The sequence below is a fragment of the Oryctolagus cuniculus genome, chromosome X (genome assembly GCF_964237555.1).
Source record: "Oryctolagus cuniculus chromosome X, mOryCun1.1, whole genome shotgun sequence".
NCBI classification, from domain to species: Eukaryota; Metazoa; Chordata; class Mammalia; order Lagomorpha; family Leporidae; genus Oryctolagus; species Oryctolagus cuniculus.
In genome coordinates this window covers 61,118,319-61,139,129 of record NC_091453.1, presented here as the reverse complement: position 1 = coordinate 61,139,129, position 20,811 = coordinate 61,118,319, and the positions used below count along the sequence as shown (strand labels likewise).

The window sequence follows — 20,811 nt, the reverse complement described above, 5'->3', positions numbered from 1 at the left end:
CCCTGACCTGAAGCGCCGGGCATCCCATATGGGCGCCAGTTTGAGACCCAGCTGCTCCTCTTCCGATCCAGCTCTCTGCTATGGCCTGGGAAAGCAGTAGAAGATGGCCCAAGTCCTTGGGCCCCTGCACCCACGTGGGAAACCTGGAAGAAGCTCCTGGCTCCTGGCTTCAGATCTTCGCAGCTCCAGCCATTGTGGCCAATTAGGGAATGAACCACTGGATGGAAGACCCCTCTCTCTCTCTCTCTCTCTGCCTCTCCTCTCTCTGTGTAAATCTGACTTTCAAGTAAATAAATAAATCTTTAAAAAAATAAAATAAAATACAATAAAGACCCTGGGAGTCAGAGCTAATTGTTTTCCTGTCACACATGTGGAAAAGTTGGATTGCATTTCTGGCTTCTGGTCTTGGCCCAGACACAGCTGTTGTGGCCATCTGAAGAGCGAACCAGTCAATGAATGCTCTCTTGCTCTATCTGTTCCTCTCTCTCTCTCTCTCTCTCTCTGCCTCTCAAACAAATAACTGAAAAAAAAAAAATCTCTAATTTCCCAGGCTTCACACACCATGATTTGATGATTTGTGCATGTAGATAGTGAAACTGGTATTGGGATGCAGATTTCCTTTTAGTTTTGAGATACCCAAGGATAAACAGGAGTATCCAGAAAATGAGTCCTCAAATTTAAAGAACAGAATAGAAGAACTGGAAGACTGAATTCCCGAGAGCAATATCGGACCATTAGCCTTTAATCAACTGTTTATAACAAAAATAATATATTCATTGTGTAAAATGTCAAAAATATGAATTAAAAATTAAATTAGCCATGTAATATTTTAAATATTGTGATGTTGATTTAAAGATCTAATGGAAGAATCAAAGATTATAAATAAAATAAAAAGAATGAGAGCAACTTAAGATGAAATTTTTTTAACTTTTATTTAGTAAATATAAATTTCCAAAGTACAGTTTATGGATTACAATGGCTTCCCCCCCTCATAACTTCCCTCCCACTCACACCCCTCCAACCTCCTGCTCCCTCTCCCATTCCATTCACATCAAGATTAATTTTCAATTCTCTTTATATACAGAAGATCAATTTAGTATATATTAAGTAAAGATTTCATCAGTTTTCACCCACACAGAACATAAAGTGTAAAATACTGTTTCAGTACTAGTTATAGCATTAATTCACATTGCACAACACATTAAGGACAGAGATCCCACATGCGGAGTAAGTACACAGTGACTCCTGTTGTTGACTTAACAAATTGACACTCTTGTTTATGGTGTCAGTAATCTCCCTAGGCTCTAGTCATGAGTTGCCAAGGCTATGGAAGCCTTTAGAGTTCACCGACTTTGATCTTATTCAGACAAGGTCATAGTCAAAGTGGAAGTTCTCTCCTCCCTTCAGAGAAAGGTACCTCCTTCTTTGATGGCCCATTCTTTCCAGTGGGATCTCACTTGCAGAGATCTTTCATTTAGTTTTTTTTTTTTTTTTTTTTTTTTTTTCCGGAGTGTCTTGGCTTTCCATGCCTAAAATACTCTCATGGGCTCTTCAGCTGGATCCGCATGCCTTAAGGGCTGATTCTGAGGCCAGAGTGCTGTTTAGGACATCTGCCATTCTATGAGTGCTGTGTATCCCGCTTCCCATGTTGGATCATTCTCTCCCTTTTTTATTCTATCAGTTAGTATTAGCAGACATTAGTTTTGTTTGTGTGATCCCTTTGACTCTTAGACCTATCTGTGTGATCAATTGTGAACGGAAATTGATCACTTGGACTAGTGAAATGGCATTGGTACATGCCACCTTGATGGGATTGTATTGGAATCCCCTGGCACATTTCTTTTTTTTTTTTTTAATTTTATTTTTTATTTTTTTTTATCTTTTATTTAATGAATATAAATTTCCAAAGTATGACTCATGTGAAACAATGGCTTCCCCCCCCATACCGTCCCTCCCACCCACAACCCTCCCCTTTCCCACTCCCTCTCCCCTTCCATTCACATCAAGATTCATTTTCGATTATCTTAATATACAGAAGATCAGCTTAGTATACCTTAAGTAAGTATTTCAACAGTTTGTTCCCACACAGAAACATAAAGTGAAAAATAATAGATGATTTTTTTAAATGATGATGAAATCAGATCTGACCTATTGTCATGTTTAATCCCAGTGAGAGTCAAGTTGGGAATTGATAATTTCTTTCTTTCTTTTTTCTTTTTTTTTTTTTTTACAGAAGATCAGTTTAGTGTACATTAAGTAAAGATTTCAGTCGTTTGCACCCCCATAGAAACACAAAGTGAAATATACTGTTTGAGTACTCGTTATAGCATTAAGCCTCAGTGTACAGCACGTTAAGGACAGAGATCCTACATGAGGAGTAAGTGCACAGTGACTCCTGTTGTTGACTTTACCAATTGACACTCCTGTTTATGGCATCAGTAATCTCCCTATGCACCAGTCATGAGTTTCCAAGGCTATGGAAGCCCCTTGAGTTCTCCGACTCTTATCTTGTTTAGACACGGTCATAGTCAAAGTGGAGGTTCTCTCCTCCCTTCAGAGAAAGGCACCTCCCTCTTTGAAGACCTGTTCTTTCCACTGGGATCTCACTCACAGAGATCTTTTTGCCAGAGTGTCTTGGCTTTCCATGCCTGAAATACTCTCATGGGCTTTTCAGCCAGATCTGAGTGCCTTTAGGGCTGATTCTGAGGCCCCTGGCACATTTCTAACTCCACCATTTGGGCAAGTCCGATTGAGCATGTGCCAAACTGTACATCTCCTCCCTCTCTTATTCCCACTCTTATATTTATATTTAACAGGGGTTGCACATACCAAATATCAACCCAATATACTACAAAATCAGAAGTGGAGGATGGTTAAAAACATTTGAATTATTTAGAGTTGGCATTTTGTAAAATAATGGTCATCCTTTTTTAAGGAATTTATTTAATACATTTGATTCCCAAGGTCACAGCAAATATATGATAATTACTACAACGTAACTCTCATCAATTCTCAAATTATTGATATTAATACAAGAAAAAGATTCAATGTAGTTCATAGATACAATTCTAAGAATATAGTAATACTTCCTTCCTTCCTTTCTTCCTCCCTCCCCCCTTTCTTACTTTCTAAATAATTTATCTTTAATTATATAAAGACAACAGATTTAATGTGGTTCATAGATACATTTTAAGAATGCAATGATACTTCCCTCTCTCCTACTTCTTTTTTAATTTTTGCACGTCCACTACATAAAGAGCTCAATAGTAAAAAGTAAAAAAGACTGTAGTTTTGCAGGAATATAAGCATGAGATATAAACAATAATTTGATGAAATTATGACCATTTCACTTGTATACAATAAATTTTAAAATAATCACAGATAGCATTTCATTCTTAAACATTGATTTGACACGGATATGAAATTTTGACAAAAGTCTATTGCATCAATACTGATATACATATTTATTTCTTTTTTGTTTTTGTATTTTTTCATATATATTACAAGGGAGTATATGCAGTATTTACCTTTCTGTGTCTGGCTTATTTGACTTATCATGATGTCCTCCCATTTTGATGCAGATAGTAGAATCTTTCTTTTTTAATAGCTGAATAACATTCCATTACATGTAGATATATGAATATATATCACATTTTCTTTACCCAATCAGCTAATGATGGTCACCTTGATTGGTTCCACATTTTGCCTATGTGAACAGTGCTTCTATAAACATGGTGATGCAGGCATCTCTTTGATACAGTGTGTTCATGTCTTTTGGGTATATACCCAGAAATGGGATTGCTGAATCATATGGCAAGTCTATTTCTAGTGTTTCAAGAAGTCTCCGTACATTCCACAATGGTTATACTAATTTACATTCCCACCAACAATGTAAAAGTGTTTCCCTTTCTCCACATCTTCTCTAACATTTATGGTTCTTTGTCTTTTGGATAATAGCCATTCTGACAGGAGTGAGATGGTATCTCCATGTGATTTTGATTTGTATTTCTAGTGATGTTGAGAATTTTTTTATATCTTTGTGGGCCATTCTATTTCTTATGGAAACTGTCTATTGAGGTTTTTTGCCCATTTCTTAATTGGATTGGTTGTTACTGAGTTTTTTTGAGTTGTTGATATATGCTGGATATTAATCCTTTGTCAGATATGTAGCTTGCAAATATTTTTTCCCATTCGGCTGGATGTCTCTTCAGCTGGATTGTTTCCTTGGCTGTGCAGAAGCTTCTGAGTTTGATATAAACCTATTTGTCTAGTTTTGCTTTTGTTGCCTGTACTTTGGGGATCTTATCCAAGAAGTCATCACCTATACCAATGTCTTGGAGTATCTCCCTTACATTTTCTTCCAGAATACTCATAATCTCAGCTCTTAAATTTAAGTCCTTGATCCATCTTGAGTTGATTTTTGTATGTGGTGAGAGGTAGAGTCTCCCTTTTCTTTACTCTAGTGAGCTACTTATGCTCTTCTGATACGCCCAGACATAGCCTGAGATTTAGTTCAATGTTGAGTGAGTAAAGAAAAATGAAAAAAAGCGAGAAATATGTGGTAGAAATGATGAAAAGTTATGTTAATAGAAATATAAAATCAGTAGCAGTTCCTAAAGACATGTTCAGAAATGGGATGGCCTTGTAAAACAAGCTTTATAAGTCATGCAGCTGTTTCTTTGTTATCCCACACAATATAGCAAGGATCAAAATATGGAAGGGACAGTGAGTAAATTTAATTATAGTATGTGTTAATTAGGAGCTGCACTTAGTGGTTGTTAACCAAGACCAAAATAGATGTCTAGTGGCTTTAAAATCAAGGTGGAAGTTATTCTTTTTGTAGAAGACATTTGGAAACCAGCAGCTCAGAGCTAATATGGAGATTTCATGAAATAGTCTGGGCCCCAGTTTCTTCCTGCTCCAACATACTTAGCACATTGGTTTCATCCATCAACTTAGGGTGGAGTGGAGAACCTTTTTTCTGCCAAGGGCCATTTGGATATTTATAATATCAATCACAGGCTTATCAACTTAAAAATTAACCTGCTATAGATTTACTGAATTCCTATTAATTAATTATTTATTTGAGTTACAGAGAGAGATAGAGATCATCTAATCTCTTGTTCACTCCCCCCAAATGGCTGCAACTGCCCAGGTTGGGCCAGGCTGAAGCCAGGAGCAAGGAGCTCCCACATGAGTGTCAGAGGCCCAAGCTCTTGGGTCATCTTCCACTGCTTTTGCAGGCCATTAGCAGGGAGATGGAGCAGAAGTGGAGCAGCTGGGACACAAACTATCAGCCATATGGGATGCCGGCATTGAAGGTGGCAGCTTTACCCACTATGACAAAATGCCGGCCCCTGATTTATTGAATTTTGAGTCCTACCTGTGGTTGCCTTGGCAGGAACAGAAGTTCCCCTGCCCTGATTTAGGGCAATATGTGATTCCTCATGGGCATGCAAGTAGGCTGTTTACCGATGGCCATGAACTCAGACGGACTCTATGCGAGAGCTTTAGTGCCCCTTGTTTGCTAGCTCAAAATTCATAATATTTTTATTTTCCAATGAATGTTTTTGTAAGTGAAGTCTAGTGAGATAATAGAGTACACGTTCCCAGCTTGTAAAATTGTCCCGCAGTGATCACACTGCTTTCCTCCTCCCTGACTTCCCAGAATAGTTTCTCAGCCTTTTTCTTCATGCTTCTGCCCCATTAGTACTGTTTCTGTGTCACAGGTGGTATCAGGGATGCATTGGTGGGGGAAGGGCCCTGTTCTACCATTGCCCTCCACGCTGGAAGGGGGCACTGGTAAGACTGGGGAGGAGCGTGGGGTTAAGTGTGTACTCCATGACATCTCAGGGAGAGGCAAAGCAGCCAGCATCCTGATCCTAGGGTGATAGCTCAACAAGCAATTCACTGGGGTCCTCTCACTTACCTCCAATGCAGCTGCTGAGCACATCTGGTGGGGAGGCTACAACCTTTTGGAAGTTGCCAATCCACCATAGGAAGCTTTTTTCTTCCCCCCAGTCAGGTCCTGTATCTTCCTTTTGCCCTATTCCCTGATTTAGGTGGTATGTTAGTAAGGAAGCAGACAAAAATTAATATTGGGAAATCATCTAACATTCTCGCCTGCAACATGAAAAGAATCTCTCTTTTTTTGAGTTCATTTATTTATTTGAGAGGTAGAGTTACAGATAGTGAAAGGGAGAGACAGGGAGAAAGATCTTCCATACGCTGGTTCACTCCCCAAATGGCCACAACAGACAAAGCTGCGCCGATCGGAAGCCTGGAGCCTGCTCCGCGTCTCCCATGCGGGTGCAGGGGCCCAAGGACTTGAGCCATCTTCCACTGCTTTCCCAGGCCATAGCAGAGAGATGGATAGGAAGAGGAGCAGCCGGGACTCGAACTGGCGCCCATATGGAATGTTGGTGCCACAGGCGGAGGATTAACCTACTGCACCACAAGTGCCAGCCCCATAAAGAATTTCTTTTAAAAATTATAGCTGTCTGAACAGTGGTGAGAGTCCCAAGGAAGTAGCAGTGAATGTTGTACAACTAGGGAAACGGAAGGATCTGTGGCCTATGCAGTTCTTGTAGAATCAGGATAAGTTTCTAGAAATTGAGCTCTGGTATCCTATTTATTCCTGAATTTCTATGATTTTAGATGAGAATTATAACATTGGTAGATCTATCTAATTTTATCTTAATTTGTCTGATAAATGTTGGATTGGGTGCTGTGATTCTTTGCATATTAGCTATATGATCTGTTACAAAGTGACACGTATATCAGTATAGTATGAATTTCTAAATTCCAGAAAAATTGTCTATGAAAATACCCCTGCTGAACAAATACAAACAGATTTGCTTCTGTAATGAAAAAAAACAGGAAATAATTGTAGTAACTATTGAGAAGTATTATGAGTATGTGTGTGTATGAAGGCAATATTATTTTTTAAAAGATCTATTTTATTTAATTGAAAGAATTACACAGAGAGAGAAGGAGAGGCAGAGAGATAGAGTTTTCCCATTTTGCTGGTTCACTCCCCAAATGACTGTAAAGGCCAGAGCTGAGCTTATCCGGAGCCAGGAGCCAGGAGCTAGGAGCTTCTTCCAGGTCTCCCACATGGGTGCAGGGGCCCAAGGTGTTGGACCATCATCTACTGCTTTCCCAGGCCATAGCAAAGAGCTGGATAGGAAGAGGAGCAGCCAGTACTCGAACCAGCACCCAAATGGGATGCCAGCACTGCAGGCGGTCGCTTTACCCGTTATGCCACAGCGCCAGCCCCAGCAATTTTAAAAGCTCATGAAAAATATAATTAAAAGATGTGTATTTTAGTGCAAAAAAATTTAAAAATCCATGCATATAGTCTTCAGAAGTTTTTGAAAACATACATTAGGACTTTTTTCATAAGATGCATTTTACATGATATGTATCTGTATCTGACATTCATCATATTTATCTTCATATAGATCCATATGGTCAAGATGGTTCCCATTCTTCCAATCCAGTTAACTAGTCTCAGAAATAAGTATGTTTCTTATCTTGTATGTGACTTACCTATCAGCCTATCAGTAGAATTGAAATTCTTTTTAAATATATGAAGTAAAAGCATGTGTTACACACCAATTAATTTCAAGTCTACAGTCTTAAGGGTGAAGAGAGGTTGAGTGCGTGGGGTTCCTCAACAGTTTTCTCTCATTAAACTTCTCAGTTGTCAAAATAAAGTAGAAAGAAATATAAAAGTACTAATTATGCATCAAATGGAATAAAATTATATACTGGCACTGGACAGTGTCTTTCTCTGGGGCTAGAAAGTTTAACAGCATCTGCTCCCTGCTTCTTGATGAACTCTTTGTCAAGGCCAGAGGATATTTTTATATAATAGAAGAAAAGAAATCTCTGCTGGTCTTTGCAAACCATAATCAACATAAAATGGTTATAGAGATAAGACTCATCTGCCATGTTCCCATATAAATAATTTTTCAGAGAATATATCTTAGCAGAGCATAGAAATCTTTTTATTTCCATAAAGACCTTACCAAACAGATGAATTGTATATGGTTATCAGATGTAATTTCTATGATTGCTAGCCCGTAACATAATCATATACTAGAACACCTGGGTCTCAGGATCATTTCACATCTATTATCTAACTTGATGTGATGGAAATGTGCAGAAATGTGGGTTAAAATTCTGCATCACCTTTTTTTGCTGCAACACAAAATGTTGAGTTTAGCAGATCAGTTCCACACAAGAGCAATTGACTAAAAAGTTGCCATGGTGTGAATATAGCTTGAGTTTCATGGGTAGTTTCAGGCTATTTCAATAATAGCCTGCTAGCAGCTATAATATAGTTCAAACGTAGGTTTACAGGAACTTCATATGAAAGTTCACCACCTTATAATGAACCCTCTACCTCTCCTTTTCCTGTCTTCTTAGCCTGTCTTTTGTGTACTCTGAGCATTACCGAAAAGATGTCTTGCTATTTAAATTTTATTGAAGAGTAACATGCATTCACAAAAATATGAATGATGAACATACAGGTCCATGAATGTTTATGTAGTGATCACTTCAGAGAGACCACCAAGATATCAGGAAAATCAACATACTACATCCCTCAGACTTGCATGCAAGCGCATCCCCAACTCCCAACAAACATACATGTGCACAAAAGTGAAAACTATCGTGGCTCCAATCACAGCACTGGATTTTTCCAAGAATCTTTTGAAAGAGACAGACAGAAATATAAATAGAGCGAAAGCGAGAGCGAGAGCAAGAGTGAGAGAGATCTTCCATCTGCTAGTTTAGCCCTAAATGCTCACAAAAGCCAGGTCTGGGCCAGGCCAAAGCCAGGAGCCAGGAACTCAACTCAGGACTCCCATGGGGGTGGCAGAGACCCAAACTACCTACCACCTCCCAGAGTGAGCATGATCAAGAAGTTGGCATCAACAGGAGCTGGGATTTGAACTCACACACTCCAATATGAGGTACTAGAATCCTACGTGGTGTCCTTAACTCCCACAACAAAAAACAGGCCCTAAATTTTGGCTTTAAAAAACTGATGTATGTACTATTTTCTTTCCACCTTCTTTATTCAAAATTATGTTATTGATTTCCATACATGTTGTTGCAGTTAGGAGCACTTTATTTATTTATATTATTTTATTCTATTATACTGTATGGATATACTGACATTTATATATCCAGTTCTTTTAAAATTTTTTATTTTTTTTATTTTCATTTAATTTGTAAGACAGAGACAGAGAAACATACAGATTTTCCACATAGTTCAAATGTCCCCAACAGCCAGGGCTTGGCCAGGTCAAAACCAGGAGCTCAGAAATCCATATGGGTCTCTCATGTGGGTGACACAGACCCAAGGATTTTAACCATCTTTTCCAGCCTCCCAGAGTTTGCATTATCAAGAAGCTGTAATCTGGAGCTGAGGAACCAGAACACAAACCAGACTTTCCAATATGGGATATGGGCATCCCAAACAGCAATGTAACTGTTGTGCCAAAACACTTGCCCCATATATATCCATTCTTTTCAATGGTCCTTTATTTCCATTTCTTATCAATTATAAATGGAGTTGATATAAAATTCTCATATATGACTTCTAATATGCATGTGTATGCACATCTATTGGGTTTAAGCCTAGGAGTAGATTTGCTGAATCATGGGGTATCTATGTCCTCAATTTTGGTAGATCCTACCAAGCGTTCTTCCAAATAGTTATGATACTGTATGCTTCAAGCCAGAATTTTGAGTGGCTCAGGTACTTCGCATCCTCTTCAAACTTGATATTAGCTGTCATTTTCATTTTAGCCTTTCTGGTGATTATGTAATAGTATCTCATTGTGATCTACTTTGAATTCCCTGTTTAGGTCCATCATCCTTTCGTATATTTGCTGGTCATTTGACATTTTTCTCCTGGAGAATTTCTTGACTTTAACTCTTCCTTTTTTTGTAAATTATATTATATACCATCTCATTATTGATTTCTAGGAGTTCATCATGTATTTTAAATATGAATCACTTGTGAAATGTATGTATTAAAATATATTCTCCACTCTAATTTGTTTGCAGTATTTTTCTGCTGTTTTTAATTCAAAGAAATTTTGTTTTTATCAAAGAGACAGCGAGTGAGCGAGCGAGCGCACACAACAGGCAGAAAAGAGCGCTCTCCCCCAGTCTGCTGGATCACTCCCCAAATGTCTGCCGTGGCTTGGTCTGTAGCAGACAGAAGCAAGGAACAGGGAACTCATCTGGGTCTCCCATGTCGGTGTCAGGGACTCAACCACTCAAGTCATTATCTGCTGTCTCCCAGGATGCATATTAGCAGGAAGCTGGAGTTGCAAGTGGAGCTGACACTTGAACCCAGACTCCAATATGGGATGCAGGTGTGCCAAGTGGCATCTTAGCCACTGTGCTAAACACATGCCCTGATTAACAGGAATTCTTAAGAAAAAGTAAAACATCTCTATGTTTGGTAAAATAGCATCCTAATTTTTTTCCACAGTATAATAGTGTTGTTCAGAGTTAGCTTTCTGTTACTGCAAAACTTTCATCTTGCAAAGTTTTTATTTCTCATAACTTCTAGTAGTTTGTCACAAATGCATTATTTCATTTTTTCCATAGGGAAGATAAATTGAAACAAAAGTGTTTGATATAAAACCTGGTATGTGTTGTTGAATTTTTCTAGATTGAATGTCAAGTTTTCCAAGGCTTCTAATTCTGTGAAGTGAATCTTAATGGCAAATGGAGATAGTCCTTCTCTTCTGTTCACTGACAATAGATGCCTGCACTACATGTATGAAGCAGAGACTAACAAAAAATACAACAATGCCTTCTGAGAATATATTTTAGATGCTCAGAGGTGGTGCCTACACTCTGATTACAGTTTCATAGTAGTTTTTCTCTTTTTTTTTTTAAGAAGAGGGTTTTAAAAGATCACTATAGTAGGTATCTCCATTTAAAATTATTCAAATAGCTCAGTAAACCTAAAAAGTACATAGAAGTTGAGCTTCTAAGTCCTAGGTCATCACTAATCCTTTGACTAACAAATCTTCACTCTATAAAAACTAGCAAACAAAAGAAGCTTTAAATGAACAATACAATTCAACAGTTTGTTTTCATATCTATATCTGACAATTATACAACAGTCATATAGTAATAATCTAAAAGAATAATTTTAAAATTGGGGAAGTATAACATGGCTAAAGGCATCAATACAATTGATTATCATTGTAGGTTCAGTGACAATGAATGTCAGGACCTAGTCCAAAGACCAATTGTCTGGTCTTGACCAGACAAGAAACATTTTCCAGAGGTTGAACTATTGAGTGACAAGTAGCTGAAGGCCCTCCTGAATGGCATGCTCAGGTGTCAGAGGACATCAATATCCCCATAGAAGGTCAAGTCTGGCTGTTTCAAAGCCAGAAATAAAGACTGCCACACAATGCTGACCTCTTTGCTCATAAACAGTAGTTTTCTTACCACACATCATTTCTGATCCTGAATATAAGCCAGAACATTCAGTTTTCTGCAAAAATAAGCATTAATGGAAGTGTGAAGCATTAAAATTTTAACAACTTGGATATCAAACAAAAATTCAATGGTTTAATTATCATTTGTTGAAGAGAAATACATTGGGAGTTTTTACTTTTTAATGATTCAGATTTATACAATAAATCACTATTGTGAAACATACTCCATATGGCTCAGCTACAATAAACATGAAAGTAATAATTGAACAGTTGCTCAGCAAATTTGATCAATATAGGCAATCATATATATAGGTCCAAGTTGTAGCTGAAAAATAAATCTGGCAAATGAAAGTTTCACTTATTACTAGTACTATCTAAACATAGTGGTGTGTTTATAAGTGATATGCAGTGAATATCAACATTTTTCATAATCTTGAAGCATGGAATTGAGAGGAAGAATACTAAAATTTGATCAGTTTTTCCTTTTTTAGATTGCCTGTCTACAATATCTAAAATGCTCACATAACTACATACCACTCAGAATTGGCTACTTCTGTTTGACAGCAAACAGATATATGATCAGGAATAAAATCATTCATATTGTTATAAGCTTGAGTTGCCAGAAAAATTGTATGTCTCCCATTTCAATTTCAAATAAATAATCATAAATATTTTAGGAGAAATATTCCTATGCCTTATTTGGGACATAGCTGTACAAAAAAAATCATTATTTATGTGAAACTTAAATTTAACTGAGTGCACTGTGTTTTTCTTTGCTATGTGGCAGTCCTGTTGTAGATGGCGCTTCCTGTTGGACTATTCATGGGGATGGCATGTTGCAGTTAAGAATGGCAGCAAAGTATAGGGGAGAACAAAACATGGACCTAGGATTTAATCAGATCTGAATGAGCATCTGGCCTTAATCACTTTGATAGTGCGCAAAGTGTATAACCTACCAAACCTCCACTCCTGACCCAGAAAATGACTTTAGTAATCCTTGCCACGTGTAGCCCATGTTTTTGCGGAGTACAGATAATGCATGAAAAACCTAAATCGAAATTAAAGTGTAACAAAGCATCATGTAAATGTAAGGTTCTATAATCTAATTTCATAGTTTAGCTACAATGGGATAGCTAGGTTTTTATGTACCTGGAATATATAGAACTGTGTAAAATGTAAATTTTTTTTTGTATTCTACCACAAAGGCCACTATTATTAACATCCAGTGTCTTATTTTCACTCTACCATTCATTTTTTTATGACACCTAAACAAAGCATACGTTGGAGTTGTAAACAAATACATTTACACACATACAAATGGGCATATATAATATATCCAAGTGTGTACAATTATACATGTATACATGCATGTGTGTATATAAATAAACATGCACATATACTCATCTGTGTGTGTGTGTGTGTATTTACCCAAGTTCCTGTTGTGAGCTCTGAAAAAAAATGTCATTATAAATACTGGTCAGCTATATTTGATATGTATTTTGACAATTCCAATTATAGGAAAAATATATGTACATGTTTGAGTGAACAGGAACTTCAGAGTTAATCATTACATGCTACTTCCTCGACGCAACTACATATAGATAGAAAGTCCATTGTTTTTCATTATTCATGCCATCAATTTTTACTTTCTTGGGGCAGAGACTACCAGCTGTCCATCAAAATCTATTTGTCCCCTAGAATGTCGGACTTTAACTGAGTATATAGCTGCTTGATCAGATATTGCACTTTTCAGCTTTGCTTGTAGTTTGCTGTAGCCATATGACTATGCTATGTCTAATGGAATGTGAGAAGAATCGATATATGTCACGTCTGGGCTACTGCCTTAGGAATAAACAGTGCCTCTTCCATATTTTCTTTCCCTGGCTGCATAACCAGAATATCAACAGCTGGAAAGTCTCAAGAAGTTCACATACACCACTTTAGAGAGCTGCCTTCAGCTGGAGGCCTGAGTGGCTGGGTGCAGCCGAGTGGCCATCCGGCCTCAAATAGGCATCTTTGATTGCTATCTAAGAGATCAATAGACTTCTTGTTCCTGAGCCACTGAATTTTTGGTGTGAATTTGCTATAATAGCTTAGTTTGACCAGTTTATAAAGTATATATAGTGTGCTTTATTCTGCTATTTCTTGATATATCAGCTTTAGACATCATTTATTGATTTCCTGCTATAAGAGAGAAAAAATTAGCTCTGTGTGTGTGTGTGTGTGTGTGTGTATTTATTTTTTCCTACAGGATTATTTCTATGTTTTTTTTGGGAGAAGAGTTTGTTGGATTTCCTGGGGTGTGCTTGGGGGTGAGGGGAAAAATGATTGTGGTGGCCTCTACTCCATTAACCAGGCAAAATGAAAAAAACCTAAGGCTGCCAAGCTATTCTGAATTCCGAGTTGTAGTTACTCCTTGTTTCCTGGCTAATGCTCGCTCCTGGTCTTTACGGTTCTGAGCTTCTTCTGTTCACTTACTCCACAGATTAAACCTTGAGCTTCCTGCCTCAGGTTTAGCAACGAACTACAGGCGTCCCGTGAGTGGGCTTGGAGATTGTCAACTCTTCTCTTTGCTATTCTTTGCCTCATTTTCTCTCTTCCAGGGCTTCCAACTCTGATGTTATGGAAAATTTTGCTGGACAAATGATAATTCTACACTCAATAACCTTAAGGTTGTACCTTCCTCTGCTTTTCCGCTTAAGCCATTACCACTTTACCAACTGTTTTCCATTTTCACTTTTCCCGTGTTATTATGTTCCTTCTCTTATTCTCTTTTTCCATGAGCACTTTTTATCTTTTTATTCCTAAATTTTCATTTTATTGATATATACACAGTAAGAAAAGGCAAATATATGTATTTTTCTACCTTTAAACTGGAAATCTGGCCGGCGCCGCGGCTCACTAGGCTAATCCTCCGCCTGAGGCGCCGGCACACCAGGTTCTGGTCCTGGTCGGGGCGCCGGATTCTAGTCCCAGTTGCCCCTCTTCCAGGCCAGCTCTCTGCTGTGGCCAGGGAGTGCAGTGGAGGATGGCCCAAGTCCTTGGGCCCTGCACCCGCATGGGAGACCAGGAGAAGCACCTGGCTCCTGGCTTCGGATCAGCGCGGTGCGCCGGCTGCAGCGGCCATTGGGGGGTGAACCAACGGAAAAGGAAGACCTCTCTCTCTCTCTCTCTCTCTCTCTCTCTCTCTGCCTCTCCTTCTCTCTCTGTGTAAATCTGACTTTCAAATAAATAAATAAATCTTAAAAAAAGATTGCATTACCTTTTGTCACTTTACATCAACACTGTAACTTGTCTACACTCAGTCCTCTTTGTTACTTTGGATTGTAATTTTGTGCTTCACAATTGGTTCCTCTGGTGCATAAGACTAACTGAAAGAAAGATATAGTAACTTAAGCAGGGACTATGTCATTTTCATGATTATATTTTTCCATTATAATCATACATTAATTGGTTTATAAATTAAAGTTGTAAAATTCATCATTCAGGATTACAATGGCCATCTCCTCCATGCCATTCATGGTTAAACATACATATGTTATTCGACCTATTCTATGCTGAGAATCTGCTTTTCAACTCTGCTGCTATTAAGTACATAATCAATACTACTAGAGTTTCCATATCCAGTGGTATGCCAGAGACGATCAGTGCTGTATTGCAAGAGCTGAGTGTTAAATTTTCCAAAATTGCTTGAACTGATAGCTAAACACAGCCATTATTAAAAATTTAATTATATAAACTTCTACTTAAATAATTTATATTAAAGATAGTAAATACTCAAGACAATATTTTTAATTATTTTCCTGTAATTTCTTTGCATAATTTATCTGTATAGTTGAAATACTACAGAATGGTGTGCTATTACACATCTCTCTTTAACTCCATATTCAGTGAAATCAAGTAAGTAACTTGAAACTGGTCACAGTTTACCCGGAAGATCACTAAATGTTAAAAATCAGAGCATTATTTATTGTTTTGTTGATTAACTTAAAGAGCAGTTGAATTTTTTTCCCCTAAAGGACAAGATAGTGAATATATTAGATATTATGGGTCACAGTAGCCTACAAGTGGCTACAGACAGTATACAAACAAAATGAGTACTGCTATGTTTAAATATAACTTTATAAAAATAGGTAGCAATAAATTGTTGAAATCTTTTCTTAGTATAAAGTTGATACTTATAAAGTTAATTGAAAATGAATCTTAATGGAGAATGGGACTGGCAAAGGGAGAGGGGGAGGTGGGGGAGTAAGAGTGTGGTGGAAGGGCGGGCATGGTGGGAAGAATAACTATATTCCTAAAGTTGTACTTACGAAGTTTGTATTCCTTAAAAAATAAATTGAAAAAAAAAAGAAAAAGGAAAAAAATGAATTTGAAGACTACAACTATTAAGAGTTTATCTTTATAGAAAAATAAAGAGACCATTCCTCAACTTTTTATACAATCAACTCTTCTTTTCAGAAATTGTTACTTAGGATTTAATAACTTTTCTGATGATCCTCAACAAAACTATCTCACTGTGGCATATGCTTTGTATTCTTCTACAGTTTTTTAAAAACAAATCTCTGACAAAAAATATAAAAAGTAGTTTGGACATAGTAAAAAAAAATTAGGTAGCAATGAGGATTGTGACTGAACTCCATAGTTTCAGAATCGGTCTAGATGTGAGAAAGCTATGGAGAAGGTGTTATTAATGCAAGTTAAACTCAAATATGCCATGTCTATAACCAGCACATTGTGAACATAGAAAGTTGAGGAAATATTCTAGAATTTGAAAACTATATTCAATTCAGTACAAAATTTTTTCATGCATCTTCACTTACTGAAGAAGAAGAGTAAGTGAAGTTCTGAAATACATATTCATTGTTTCACTTTTGTTCATCAACCTAAACAAAAACATAAACCAACATTCATACAAAATAATACTCATTCCCCAGTTATACCAACAGTTAGCTATGGCTATGTATATTTGGCAAAAACCAAGAGGCAATTCACATTAATCAATTGGCTATATGTGAGGGAAGGCATTGTGGTGCAAGGGGTTAGCCACTGCTTTGGAATGCCCGCTTCCCATATTGGAGTGCTTGATTGGAGTGGTGAGTATTTGGCTTGAGACCTACCTCCCTACTAATGTGCCTAGGGGGCAGCGGATGATAGCAGAGGAGAGAACTTGGGTTCTTGTCACCCAAATGGAAGACAAGGATGGAGTTCCTGACTTCTGGCTTCAGCCTTACGTAGACCCCACTATTGCAGGAATTTAAGAAGTAATTCGGAGATGTAGGATATCTCTCTTTCTCTCTCTCTCTTTCTCTCTCTCTCTCCCTCTCGCTCTCTCCCTTTCTCTATCACTCTGCCTTTCCAATGACAAAATGATAAATCTTTTTTAAAAGTAGCTTGTTAGTTTATAATAATCTTACATTTTTATTAGATTGTTTATGTTAGCAAAATGTAAACTGTAAAACACAATACTATTTGTAATATTTATTTATTTGAAAGGCAGAGTTACAGAGAGAGAGAGGCAGAGGCAGAGACAGAGAGGTCTTCCATCCACTGGTTCACTCCCCAGATGGCCGCAACGACCGGAGTTGTGCCGAACCTAAGCCAGGAGCCAGGAGCTTCGTCCAGGTCTCCCTCACGGGTGCAGGGGCCTAAGGATTTGGGCCATCTTGTACTGCTTTCCCAGACCATAGCAGAGAGCTGGACCAGACCATAGCAGAGAGCTGGACCAGAAGTGGAATAGCCGGGTCTCGAACCAGCGCCCATATAGGATGCTGGCACTGCAGGCAGCGGCTTTACCTGCTACACCACAGCACCAGCCCCAACACATACTATTTTTTTAAACTTTTACCAGCAAATCATTGCATATAGCTATGTTATTCTACTTATGTCATGTCTGTGGTTTATCTGATAAGGTATTTTAAAGAGTATAATTATGTTTTATGTAAATGCAAGACTCTTCAATGTAGCTGCATTTAAAAATTAAATCAAAAAATAGATAATTCTATGGGTCATTCTTTCAAAGACTAGTACCTAGATAGAATTTGGATCCAATTCTATTTTTTTTTTTTTTTTTTTTTGGACAGGCAGAGTTAGACAGTGAGAGAAACAGAGAGAAAGGTCTTCCTTCTGTTGGTTCATCTCCCAAATGGCCGCTATGGCCGGCGCTGCACTGATCCGAAGCCAGGAGCCAGGTGCTTCCTCCTGGTCTCCCATGCGGGTGCAGGGGCCCAAGCACTTGGGCCATCCTCCACTGCACTCCCGGGCCACAGCAGAGAGCTGGACTGGAAGAGGAGCAGCCGGGACAGAACCAGCACCAGGAGTGCCGGCGCCGCGGGCAGAGGATTACCCTAGTGAGCCATGGCGCCGGCCAGATCCACTACTATTATCAACTACAATTCATCTTATTGCTAGAATTAGACTTTAGGCTTTTTTGGTTAGTAGATTGAAATAACCTATAATTAAACTACATAACTGTATAACTATAAATTAAACTATAGAATAGGCCGGCGCTGCGGCTCACTAGGCTAATCCTCCGCCTAGCGGCGCCGGCACACCAGGTTCTAGTCCCGGTTGGGGCGCCGGATTCTGTCCCGGTTGCCCCTCTTCCAGGCCAGCTCTCTGCTGTGGCCAGGGAGTGCAGTGGAGGATGGCCCAGGTGCTTGGGCCCTGCACCCCATGGGAGACCAGGAAAAGCACCTGGCTCCTGGCTCCTGCCATCGGATCAGCGCGGTGCGCCGGCCGCAGCGCGCCGGCCGCGGCGGCCATTGGAGGGTGAACCAACGGCAAAGGAAGACCTTTCTCTCTGTCTCTCTCTCTCACTGTCCACTCTGCCTGTCAAAAAAAAAAAAAAAAGATTTAAATTAAACTATAGAAACTATGTAATTCTGTGGATAATTTTAGTTTACCCTTTGTTAAAAGTCAAAGTTATAACAAATTTAATTTTGCAGGTCTTAATTGATTTTATTTGTGATTCTATAATCAAACAGCAATCCAGACCAAAAATTGTTGAGAATACACCACTCCATCATCTGTACAGATCATATTATAACCAGAGAAAAGGAAGTGGTATAAAGAAAATAGAGCTGAGATACAGAGACAGCCTGATTAGTTATAACTCATTTCTATCTTATTTGAACATGATTTGCATAGTGTGCTGCTTATTTTTATTATTGTCTGAGATTTGGCTACTTATTATAATACTAGATTGTAGTCTGTTTACACATCAAATTAGGTTATAATTCACTATGTATGGAGCAACATTTAAGCCAACATAAAAATATATGGAGGAAAAGCTTTAGGCCAAAACTTTGGGTATTGTTGTCACCATCATGAATTGACTTCTTTGACCTCAAACTCCACTGGGAAATAGCAAAATAGTGGGTTTTGTGTGGTGGGAAAAAAAGGAATGGAATGCTGGAAAAACTGGTCAACCTCAGGTTACTTCAAATTACTTTATTTGTAAAGGTTAAACCAGAGGGGACTTCCTTATTATGCTGACTCAGGTAGGCAATAATCTCCTGTTTAAAGGGGAAAAAGGTCTGTTTTGGGATCTATTTGCTTCCTGGAAGATTCAGTTTGATTATGTGGCATTTAGCATGAGTGACTACATTTTAATTTGATTTGGCCTCTTGAGACCTAGTGCATGAACTCCAGTCTAAACAATGGCCTCCCTCCAAAATATTTATTTAATAGCTATCCCTTTTTGAAAAGGTTCTCACCTAGGTAAGAGTGTGACCAAAACTTAGGACATCAGCACTACTCGCAGTTATCATTATTTCAGGTTTCTGGCTTCAATACATGGTTATTGTGTCCTCATGATCATGCATTTCCTTGAGTTATTTTTTTGTCATTCCAGTTGGAAAGACTATTTAATATTCTATGCATGACTATATGCAAACATTTAAGACTTTTGAGAAAATGTAGCATCCCAGGGAGACTACTATTATGACCATCAGGAGGATAACACCAACAGTTTGAAGCTATGATCTTTTTTTAAAAGAAAGCTTTTATTTAATAAATATAAATTTCATAGGAACAGCTTTTGAAATATAGCAGTTCTTCCTCCCATACCTGCCCTCCCACCCCCACGCCCATCCCACCTCCTACGCCCTCTCACATCCCATTCTTCATTAAGACTCATTTTTAATTATCTTTATATACAGAAGATCAACTTAGCATATACTAAGTAAATATTTCAACAGTTGGCACCCACACAGACACACAAAGTATAAAGTACTGTTTGAAGACAAGTTTTACCATTAATTCTCATAGTACAACTCATTAAGGATGGAGGTCCTACATGTGGAGCAAGTGCACAGTGACTCCTGTTGTTGATTTGATAATTGACACTTAATTTATGACGTCATTGATCATCCAAGGTTCTTGTCATGAGCTGCCAAGGCTATGGAAGCCTTTTGAGTCCACAAACTCCAACATTATTTAAACAGGGCCATAATCAAAGTAAAAGTTCTCTCCTCCATTCAGAGAAAGGTACCTCCTTCTTTGATGGTCCCTTCTATCCACTGGGATCTCACTCACAAAAGCTACAATCTTTAGTAAGCCATCACAAACCAAACCCATTAAAATTAAATTGATTAAAGAATGAGCCAGAATAGGCATCTACACATATTAACCAAGTAGTCTATTCATTAATTTTTGCAACCGAGTCTCTGTAATGCCCAATTTATCTTTCCCTGTTCAACAAGAAGTATTGGAAACTGAACAGATTCCTCTCTGTTCAGGCAATACGTAATACAGAGAAGTTGTATTTTCTAGTACAACTTTAGCAAGAGAATTTAAATAATTCTGTTATTCAACCATAGTAGAGTCTGCTATAGTCCATCCTGAGGGCTAATTTTCTAATAGTCATCTCATTTTATTGACTTGAAGCGATATAAAAGAGACTTAACAAAAAGTGCCTATCCAGAAAGGTTAATATTTCTTGATAATGTTCTTTTTAACCTATGATGTAGGTTAAGTGGAGTGAACCAATGTTCTGTTCTGCCTAATCATTGTGTAACAAAAGTATTGTTATCAACAACAGAGCTCTGGATCATTCACTGCTCAAAAGTTGATATTTGAAGGACAAGGGTTTATACAAAGAAATCAAGTTTATTCAAGAAGTCAGCAGCTTGAGTGTGAGTTGGGATTTTAGTCACAAAACTCATACACCAATGTTTAAGTTAGAAGGAGGGCTAAAAGAGGATGTGAGGAAAGTTAGGGAAATTAATGGACTTTATTGACTGAGCAGATTCCCACAGTCAGTTCTGATAATCACCCTTAGCTTTGCCAAGTGATAGACCATTTGACTTTGGATTTAGATGTCTAC

General features: G+C 38.1%; 1 pseudogene; it reads right to left on the bottom strand.

Annotated features, from left to right (window-relative positions):
• LOC100356327 (transcription factor BTF3 homolog 4 pseudogene) overlaps nt 1-14,072 on the bottom strand; it is a 30,380-nt pseudogene extending 16,308 nt beyond the window's left edge.
• Nucleotides 14,073-20,811: the final 6,739 nt, after the last annotated feature.